General features: G+C 40.1%; 1 protein-coding gene and 1 long non-coding RNA gene across 2 annotated transcripts in view; one reads left to right on the top strand and one right to left on the bottom strand.

The window, feature by feature from the left end:
• Window positions 1-1,549: 1,549 nt before the first annotated feature.
• LOC115948210 overlaps window positions 1,550-10,029 on the bottom strand; it is a 15,627-nt gene continuing 7,147 nt past the window's right edge. The window contains exons 2-3 of the long non-coding RNA XR_004082055.1: window positions 5,125-5,226; window positions 1,550-1,730 (exon numbers count right to left, since the gene is read on the bottom strand). This is a non-coding gene — a long non-coding RNA (uncharacterized LOC115948210). The remainder of the gene's footprint in view (window positions 1,731-5,124; window positions 5,227-10,029) is intronic.
• EPC1 (enhancer of polycomb homolog 1) overlaps window positions 9,732-10,029 on the top strand; it is a 64,297-nt gene continuing 63,999 nt past the window's right edge. Inside the window, exon 1 of the mRNA XM_031059341.1 lies at window positions 9,732-9,870. The gene's annotated coding sequence lies outside the window, so the exon portion shown is untranslated. The remainder of the gene's footprint in view (window positions 9,871-10,029) is intronic.

Genomic DNA, 10,029 nt, shown 5'->3' with positions numbered 1-10,029 from the left:
ATCTTTCAGAGTTCAAATGAAATAGGACACCAGTATTTATTTCCCTCTCTGTAACTCGAAGCTCTGAACATAACATTATCCCACACTTCAGGACTGCTGACCTGCCAAACAGAGTTTTAAAATTCTAGTAGGCTGTAAGTTTTATCTTTTCAACAGAAGAGAAAGACAAAAAAGTATAGGTAGAGTGTTGCAAACGGTAAGAAACAGAAGAATCTTATGGGGAAACACAGAGGAAATGCAGCACCTGTGGAGCAGGGAGAAAAAGAGCAGTGAAGGTCATGACAGGAAAAGTAAAATAAAGAGTCATGCAAAAGATTAAAAGAATAGCAAAACTTCATACAAGAGCATGCAGGGCACACAGGAGCCCTGAGAGGGACTAAGAACACAAAGAGAGTCTGGCTGGCAACAGAAGGATGTGAGGCACTGTTGGAGAGATAAGGGACATCTTTATCATCTGGAGGAAAAAGTACCACAGAACGTGGGTATCTCTGGCATGGGAAAAGGTCTGGGACATAAATAAATATGAAACTTGGCTGAGTGAGGGCTGGAGAGATGTAATCAGTGTTCTGCATGTGCACTGAGCATAATGAAGCAGGCAAACCTAAGGAAACTTTACTAGGCTAGAGTCAGGAACAGCATCCCAGAAAAAGTAATCCAGGATTAAAACCAGTGGATGAACTAGCTTGAAGAGCAAGTGTGGTTTATGGCACGGCACAAAGCCAGGAAGTTAAGGAGTCCTTAGTACAAGCAGAGCAGTGGAGCATGCCATAAAATCACAGACTAACCCAGGTCAGAAGGGTCATCAAAAGATCATCTGCTCCAACCTTTCATGGGAAAGGGAGTCTAGGTCAGATTACCCAGCACCTTGTCCAGCCACATCTTGAAAGCTTCCACTGACAGGCACTCTACATCTTGAAAACCACCAGTGATGGGGACTCTACCACACCCCTGGAGAGGTTGTTCCAGTGAATGTTTGTTCTCACTGTAAAAAAATTCTTTCTATCATGATGAAACCTCTCCTGATGCAACTTCTTCCTGTAGCCCCTCATCTTCTCCATGCGACTTCTTGTGAATTGAGAGCATCCATCCTCCTTGTAGCCACTCTGTAAATACTGGAATACTGTGATGAGGTGCCCCTCAGCCTTCTCCAGGGAGAAAAAAATCACACTCCTCTTTCCTTAGGACAGTCTCTCCAGCTCTCTGATCACCTTTGTGGCCCTCCTTTGAACCTGCTCCAGCCTGTCCATGTGTTTCTCGAACTGCGGTGACCAGAGCTGGGCACTGTACCCCAGGTGTGGCCCAACAAGCCCTGTGTAGAATGGGATTCTCACATCTCTTCTATCTCTGCCAATACCATCCCTGCAGGTGCAGCCCAGGATTCAGTTTGCTTTTCTTGCTGCAGTGGTGCACTGCTGGCTCACATCAGGTCAGGTTAGACAGATCTGTCAAGGAGCAGAAATCACAATTTGGGAGTGTGTCATAGCCCAGATGCACACTGAAGCACAGATATTGCCCAGTGTTGGCTTGGGGACAATGTTGAGTAACTGGACATTTCCTTGTTGGTGGGGCTGGCTGGGCCCTCAGCACTGGAGGGACGCTGCAGCTGCTCTCTGACAGGTTCTGCCTGGCCAAAGCAGAAGTGCTCAGGTGCATGACTCTCTCATGGTCTGTATCTCAGGGTAGCTCAGGTCCCATCTGTCAAAGGTTCATTTCCAGTGAGCACCTACACACTGCAAATGACAAGAATAGGAATGTTTTGAATACAAGAAGTTTCAGTTCCTAATGAACGTGTACCAGAATTGGCACCTTTTGCTGACAGTCAGCAACTTCTCTTTTGCTTTCCTTAAAAAAATCCGATCACCAAGAACTAAATACAGCTGCCAATAACTTTATTAATGACTGAGACTAATGCAGAAATTTTCAAACTGAGCTACTCTTCTAGGTTTCAACAGTCTTCCATCACAACAAATTTGACTCTGTTTTCAGAAAATGTGCATTCTTAAAAATACACATTTTGACTCTCAGAAATAAACCAAATTTAAGCTAAATAATTTTAGGGAAAATATCAGGAGGAATCTTAATGACTATTTATAAGGTAAAAGCTAAAGTTCTGTTACCATGAAAAAAATCTCATGCTAGATTTAAAAACTAAGAGGAACCTGAGATGAAATAAGCAGCTATGAGAATAAAGGAAGTATTTATAAACTGTTTAATTCTCCTTTTCCCCATTTGTGGACTGAGACACACCTTTTTTAAGCTGGCCTCTGTGGTTAAGCCAAAACAAAAGGCTTTTTAAAAAATCTTATACCATACTGTGAAGCACATTTCTATAAGCTTTAATGATCTCTGTTGCAAGAGTAGCTCACCACTTGCAGATGTGCCATTTACAAACCACTGGGAAACATCCACAGTAAGATTTTTGTGTGGCAGCCTGAGCCTTGGATGCTTGTGTGTATTCTCCATCTTTGCTCAGACCAAGAGGGCTCTGGCAGTGCTTCATGGAAATTTACTGTGTAAATAAGGTGTTGTGATCCAGCTGGCAGCACATGTGCTAGATCTAGCTTGTAGGATATTTCCTTTTGGTCCAATATTTCTTCTTTTTGGAAATTACATAGGATTTTTATAGACAGAAGAGAAAGGCTCTTCCAGCCCCTTGCTAAGAGATCCGGCTACCATTGGTCCCTGTGAGTGGAAGGAGCAGGGCAAGGAGCACATTCCTTACTGTACATGAGCAGCACAGGAATGGAGGTTATTGCTGCCTCTGCAGCACGTGCAGGGAGGGCAAAATCACGGACAGTGCAAGATGAGATATGCAAGGCTCTACATGAAAAGGCAGCATGGTACCTTCACTAATGTGTACTTTCTCTTGCTTGATTGCATTTCTAACCAACAAGCAAATTAAGCTTGGTCAGCTTAGTCTTCAGAGCATTTTCTAACATTAATAAAAAGACTAATCATAAACACATTGTTTAAACTTAAAAATAGGGAAATTGCTAGTAAATACATACTGTAAGTCAGAATCTCTAGAGGACCAACAAGAATCTTAAAAAGCAAAGAATATTTGATCAGTAAAATTAGAATACAAGAAAGAATTTTAAAATAATTAGGTAAAAAATAGGTCACAAGTCTAGTATTTGTCCCTGAGTGGTTTGAAATATTACAGCTGATAATAATAATGCAGAAGAGCAGACCTGTCAAATAGGCAGTTTCATATTTGAGAATATGATGGATGCTGTAATAATACCAGAGAATGTATTTGAACCACTTTGCTTTCCAACAGCAATTAATAATGGCATGAAAAAACAGCCACTGTATTCTAATATCTTAAAATGATTAATGCCTTATCATTTGCATCCTGGAATTTCAGATGAGATGACCAATTAATGCCTTGAGCTTGCTGACCAGATTTTATGTTGCCTGATTTTAGCTCCTCAGTAAAAGGTGCACAAACTGAAACAAAATTATAGATACAAAGGCTAAATTTATTTAAAAACTAGGAGGAGAAACTAAAGCTTTTATGACTGCAGTTCAAAGTCTTGATGGATCTGGAATTGTAAAGGACTTTGGTTCAGACATCTCAGACCTATATATCCCCAAATCTGTATGCAAATACAGACTTTTTTAAATTCCCCTTGATATCCTCCTTCCAACGCTCATCAAGCTTTTGCTGACTAAACTGACTTCCATTCACTATGTCACCAGCATCAGAACATTTCAGAAAAGAAAACTGAATTGTGACAGCGCTGCCTTTGCCACACAGATGGTGCATTTGTTTGCAGCAGCAGTAAAAGTGAACACCAAGGGTGACTCTGAACAGCTCTGAGATGTTTTCAACAGTGGCCCTTTATTCTAAATGACAAATGTGAATTCAGAAAAGGACAGATAAAATCTGCTGAACACATAAACCAGTCAGCAGGCAAGTCAGCGGAACACAGATGGACTGCAGCCATTATTCACCTCATCAGAATCCACGGTGTTGCTGCTGGAATTTCCTAGGTACAATAAATCACACGGGAAAATGGTCTCCAATAGCAGCTCATCTCATAAAATCCATGAGACTCCCTTAATTATCAGAAGGTGGAAGTATGAGAAAAGAGCAGAGTGAACCAGTAAAGCAAAAGCACCAATTGCTCATTCCCTTGTTTTGGCACAGCACACCTTAAACCATCCAACAGCAGCAACAGGTCTGTCCTGCAGAATGGGAGCAGTGCTCTCACAAGGGCCACTGCAGGCACAGAAGAGGAGTGAAAGCAAGTGAAAAAGATGTTTTTACAGTTAGTTGTGCTTGCAAACTCTGTGCTTGCAAATAGCTCTGAGTATTTATTCAGGATCAGTTTTAACACATGGTTGAGGATACAGTACTTGGATTAAAAAGCACGGAATACCTTTCGACATAAAATTTCAGGATCTGGACCAAAGCTTATAGGACTCTGTTTCAAATATCAGCACATAACAAGGACAGTACACAGAACAATACCAATCAAGTAGCTGGCTAAGTTAAAGGAAAGCTTTCACAGTGGGCTTTTCTCTTTTTCTAGATTTTTTTCTGACTTTATTCTCAAATCACACCCAGTATTTTCCCATCAGCTTCAACCAATTAGACAACTAAAAGAGAAGAATTTTTCAAAATGCATCTGTGCCAACATGGAGTGGCTAAATTTTTTTAATAACCATATTGGATTTGTCATATGGACATAACTTTAATTCTGAAAGGTCAGCATCTTTTGAGTACTATAGCAATTCAACAGAAGATCTATTCCAAAACCAGAGAAGTTTGTTAATTCATAAAAATATGTAGATTCTGACCTGACCAGTCTGTGCAGGGGGTCTGATTAGGTACTTTGAGGCCATCAACAAATATACAACACAAAAAACAGAAGGGGAGAAAAACTACACTCCAAGATGTGTGGCATACCTTGGCAGCCAACAGCTACAGATGTTCTTGGGGTTTATTTCTGGTTTTTATTTTCAGAAGACCTGCACACATTTTTGTAATAAATTACTCTTCCACTTAAATTGACTTCAGTCTTTTTCCACAACTTTTGCTACCAAACATCATTTTAAAACCATGAGATCTGCCACTGGCAGGACTTGGGATGTGAGAAGAGTGAAAGACACACCAACCTGTGACCACACTGGGCTTTAAATCCTCTTGGTCCAGTCATAAAACATTTGAAGACAGAGTCCCAGCACAAGGACATGAAGTCAGCAGTACAAGTTCAGTGCCTGAAGCAAATGAAAACACTGCTTAAGGTGTGAGTAACATGGAAAGGAATCCTCACTGGTGCTCACAGTGCTACAGAGTTTGAATGAGAGGAAACCAGCAGTGAATGAGATATTGGTAAAAGGTAATTTGGATAGGCTTTTTAAGGTGGGCCCAAGTAGAGCAGTCCATGTATCTGTGCAGGGTCAAAAGCTAAATCCTGAGAGCAATGTTAAGTCCTATTGAGAGAAGCAGGGAGATGATACAACTGAAAAGAGACTGCTGCAAAGGGTGCAGATATTAATGGCAGGGTTTGCTGAACAAGGGGTATCTGTAATAGTAAAGCTGCAAGAAAGCAAATAAAATGTTGGGATATGCATAAAAAATAGAAGGAGTAACTTTAGTACTGGCAAGTAGAGGCATTGCTGTTGGCATATTGTGCTTCTCTCTGATGAGCATGGAATACTGAGCATGAAGATTACTGGTAAAATAGAGAAGCACTAAAATCACATAACATCCCTAACAAAGAGTAACATTTAGTGAGTCTTATATACTTACTCAAACAAAACCTGGACTTGGACAGAGAAATGGAAAGAGGTGGTTTAATATGTAACAGAGTGTGTGATTTAAAGTGAGTCAAGTAATCACTACAGCAATTTAGTAAAGATTTTGTGGATTTTTTTTACCACTATGCATTTTTAGCATGAAGATTACTGGTAAAATAGAGAAGCACTAAAATCACATAACATCCCTAACAAAGAGTAACATTTAGTGAGTCTTATATACTTACTCAAACAAAACCTGGACTTGGACAGAGAAATGGAAAGAGGTGGTTTAATATGTAACAGAGTGTGTGATTTAAAGTGAGTCAAGTAATCACTACAGCAATTTAGTAAAGATTTTGTGGATTTTTTTTACCACTATGCATTTTTAGTCAAGACTGCATGCTTTTTAAAAAAATATCTGTCTTGGGTCAAGCAAGAATTAAGCTAGGGGAGTCTGTGTCCTCCTTTATAACACAGGCAGGCATCAATAATCCATTCTTATGCTATAATTTATGAATTTTCCAAATTATAGCAAATAAGCTTTTTTGGTTCCTCAAGAGCAGTTATGCAGCTATGTGAACATTATCTATTGAATAAAAATGCAAACTATTTATGCATTTGGTGATCTTTCAACCAAAAAACATTCAATGCAACTTCTATGAAAGAAAACAAATGATCATTTACATATGAGTTGCAAAAGCCCTTTGATAACCTCCAGCTCTTGCTATCTAATGATTTACTGACTTAACACAACTGGTAATTCCCTTCCTAAAGACATCAAGAAAATATTGTCAGAAGGAGATCAGTGTAATTTGTTTATTACAAGTGTAAAGATAGAGAGCTACTTGGAAAATATGGCAATAGAGTTAAATCTTTATGGGCAAGATAAAGATTAATGCAAATGAAAGATAGAGAACAATTGAAGTAATTATACTGCAAGCAGAATGCAAAAAGTATTTTCTCTAATTTCAGTAAGGAGCTGTTATTTGAGTGCTATGAGGTTTTAGCCACTTTTTTTTTTTTGTGTTAGTCTAAATCCTAAAATGGAGCTAGTTTTTTTCCTTGCTCCTTTACAGATATTCTATTTCCATGTTTTTGAGCAAAATCTCAAGGCAAACATTCACACCAAGCAGTGGACAAAGCCAGAAAAAAAAGGTGCAGAATGGGTGATGGTACTCTTTTCAGTTACTCTGAACTGTAAGAATTTTGGGGAAATTTTAGATCAAGTCAAGTAGGGGTTATTCTTAAAGTCTGAGAACATATGGTTCAAGTTTTCTTGGAACACTCATTCAAATTTAAAAAAAAAATAGTCACAACGTGTATTTCAATCCCTATCTCAATTCTTAACATTTAGCACTTGACACACACTGTTTTCAGTTAAAACTCATGATGAGATCCAACATGAGAGAAATGACCCTGGCTTAAACAGTTACCACACATCAGCTTATCTACAGAACTAGTAAGCTTCAAATCTGAAGGAAATTTGGGATCATTGCAGTTCAGTTCAGCCTGCAACAAAAGAATCCAGCCAAATTCTTTCACATTTGCCACACCACAATAATTCCACAGACGTTCACCAAGGCTTTGCTCATTTGAGGTTATTTACTGTGCAGTGTTTTACCCCAAGCTGTAGTACAACTAGCCAACAGACTTAAGAGCCTCACAGTAAATGCAAAGTTATCTAAGGCGGTTTGTGCAGAAGTACAAAGAATTTGAAAATATGTGCCTGCTACTACTGCCAATGCGGGAAATAAAGAAAAAATGTTTAATAACCTACAGCAACATAGTAAAGGATGTCCTGAGAGGGTCTGACCCTACAGACCATACTCCCCCTCCAAAGCACGACTTGCTGTCCTGGCTGTAGCTATGCCCTAAACCAGAGTCCTTCCTGCCCCTCCACCATGCATCTGTCAGTCCTGTGCTGGTGTAAGACACACAGTAACCCATGGGGCACTGCTGGCCCATGAAGGTTGCTCCAAAAACAAGTGATGAAAGAAGCAACCTTCCCAATGTGCAAGGTCAGCTTGGTCCCAGCCTTCCTATGTGCTTATCTATTCATATTAAAAGCTTTGAGGGGACCCTTCAGTAATCAGGTGTCCACACACTAAACACTACCATCAGAAGTAGGACTTAAGAATTCACTAAATACAAATGAGGAGGAAGGTGCAGACAATCAACAGAGAGCCTCCAGACTCATAGTAAAGAAAAACACTTCTTTTTCCCTAAAAATCTCTGCTACATCTCTTCAGGCCCATACAATGTGAACTACGGTCTACTTTTTTTCCTAGGGCTTGTTTACTGCCAGAAGGCCTGGTTTATGATTTTTCTACCATGCCTTTTGGACACTTTCTTTGCCTCTTCTGTCTCAAACATAAGCTTTGTATCTGTATTTTCAATGCTTTCAATAGCCTACTTCCTCCTTATCTATTTTCTGTCATTATACAAAGATTAATGCCAATTTGATTAGGTTTCTGTAGTTCACCTGCTGCTTTTTCAACCATCTTTGTGCTTTCTTCCATGCTGTTCTTCTTGCTGGAGTTTTCCTTCAACAGCCACAAAACCTGATTAATTTTTTTCAGCAAATCCCACCTTATGTCTTCTTCACCATGAAGTACACACAGAAACAAGAGTTGGAGTGATGGTGTGTTGCAAACTGTGCCTTCCCCGCTGATCAATACAGTCTCATTGTTTCCCTCATCTGCCCATAGCCATCTGCTGTCTTTTGTCTTATACTTTGGAGTTCTTCAGGGCAGGAATTATCTTTTTGCCCTATATTCCTATGCAATATAACATTATAATCACAGTTCAGGATTAAGGCTCCTAGATAACATGATAATACAAACAAATTACACCATCAGAAAATTTGCCCCAAGTTCTCGGAGCGTTTTTTGGATGGGTTTTTTTTTTGTTTGTTTGTTTGTTTGTTTTTGGGGGGGGTATTTTTTTTTTATCTAAGATTTAGAAATATGAGGTGGTTCAGGAAAAACATCACCGATTCCACTGTTTTTCAATGCCTCTGACAAAGGTTTAGAATAGCAGTAGGTGAGAATATTAATTCAAGTCTTTTAATATAGGGCTGGATCAGGCTCGGCAGGTCTGACAGCCCGTCTCCATTGTAACTCCTCCTAAAGGCAGGAAAAGGATTCTCACGGGAAATGAATCAGCCCCTGCGGAGCCCACGAGGCAGCGTGCAAGAGGAGTTGTGCTACTGCCTGGCAAGATTGGTGGCTCAGATATAGGACCACATAGTGACATTTTTATCATAATCCCTAATAGAAATACGCTATATTTTCCTGTTTATTTTTATTTTAGTGTGAATGTCGCAAAAGTTAAAGGGCTGCAACACTAAACGGGGTCATAATAAGAGAAAATCCAAGATTATTTCCACAGAGATCATGATTCAGGGAGACTGCTGTGAACCACAAATGCAAAATGATAAATATTACAAAGCGTGTATTTATGTGCAAGAGGCCTAAATTTCAGTTTCTGCTGAGAATCTTCATTCCAGGGGCCTCTTGGTGCCTACATGCTCGCTTACGAGACTGTGGTATGCGAGGGGGATTATTTTATCTTGCACTGAACAGGGAAGGTGTCAGAATTTGCCCGTCGTTTCAGAGCCCAGCTCCAGCAGGCACTACCTGACTCAGCTCACAAACTAGAGCCACAGCATCAAATTTCCCAACCCACTTAATTTGAAAGCCTGTCAAGATAGGTGAAAGACCTTATAAATATGTAAAGCAGGAAGTTCAAATTACACAGTGATGTAAATTCCCAGTGATTGATGCCCTTTTAAAAACAATAAAAATCCTCGAGAAACTACAATGTTGGTGAACGTGCTTCCCTCCCGATGCTGTCTGGCGGTGCCGTGCCGAGTTTGGCTGATGTATTGTACTTTTCGTGCGGATTTTATTTTGGATTTCTACCACTTCCTGGAGGCCAGGGGGAGGCACAGTGGGAGGAACCAAAAAACTCGGTGCCACAGCCATTTTGTTTGTGGGCAGCATGGTAGAATTCTGTCAGTCAGTATAAGGAGGGGTTTTTAAAACAGTATTTATGGAAAAACTATTCCTGCCGTAACGGATGTATCTGTTGAATTTAGTGTTAATTTAGTCCTTTTATAAGGTAGGTATTTATAATTGTAAGTAAATTGAGGATTTGTTGGGATTCAAGCCTGCCCACTTTCCAGGAATCATGGATTTTGTTTCAGGCATGACTGGCTCTTTCGGATGCTGCGAGGCTGCCGGAGCCCGGCGGGGCGGGGGTGCGGGGGTGCCGCGGGGG

The sequence above is a fragment of the Geospiza fortis genome, unplaced genomic scaffold (assembly GCF_000277835.1).
Source record: "Geospiza fortis unplaced genomic scaffold, GeoFor_1.0 scaffold75, whole genome shotgun sequence".
NCBI classification, from domain to species: Eukaryota; Metazoa; Chordata; class Aves; order Passeriformes; family Thraupidae; genus Geospiza; species Geospiza fortis.
Note: the sequence above shows the minus strand (reverse complement) of the source record. Positions and strands in the feature narration are given on the sequence as shown.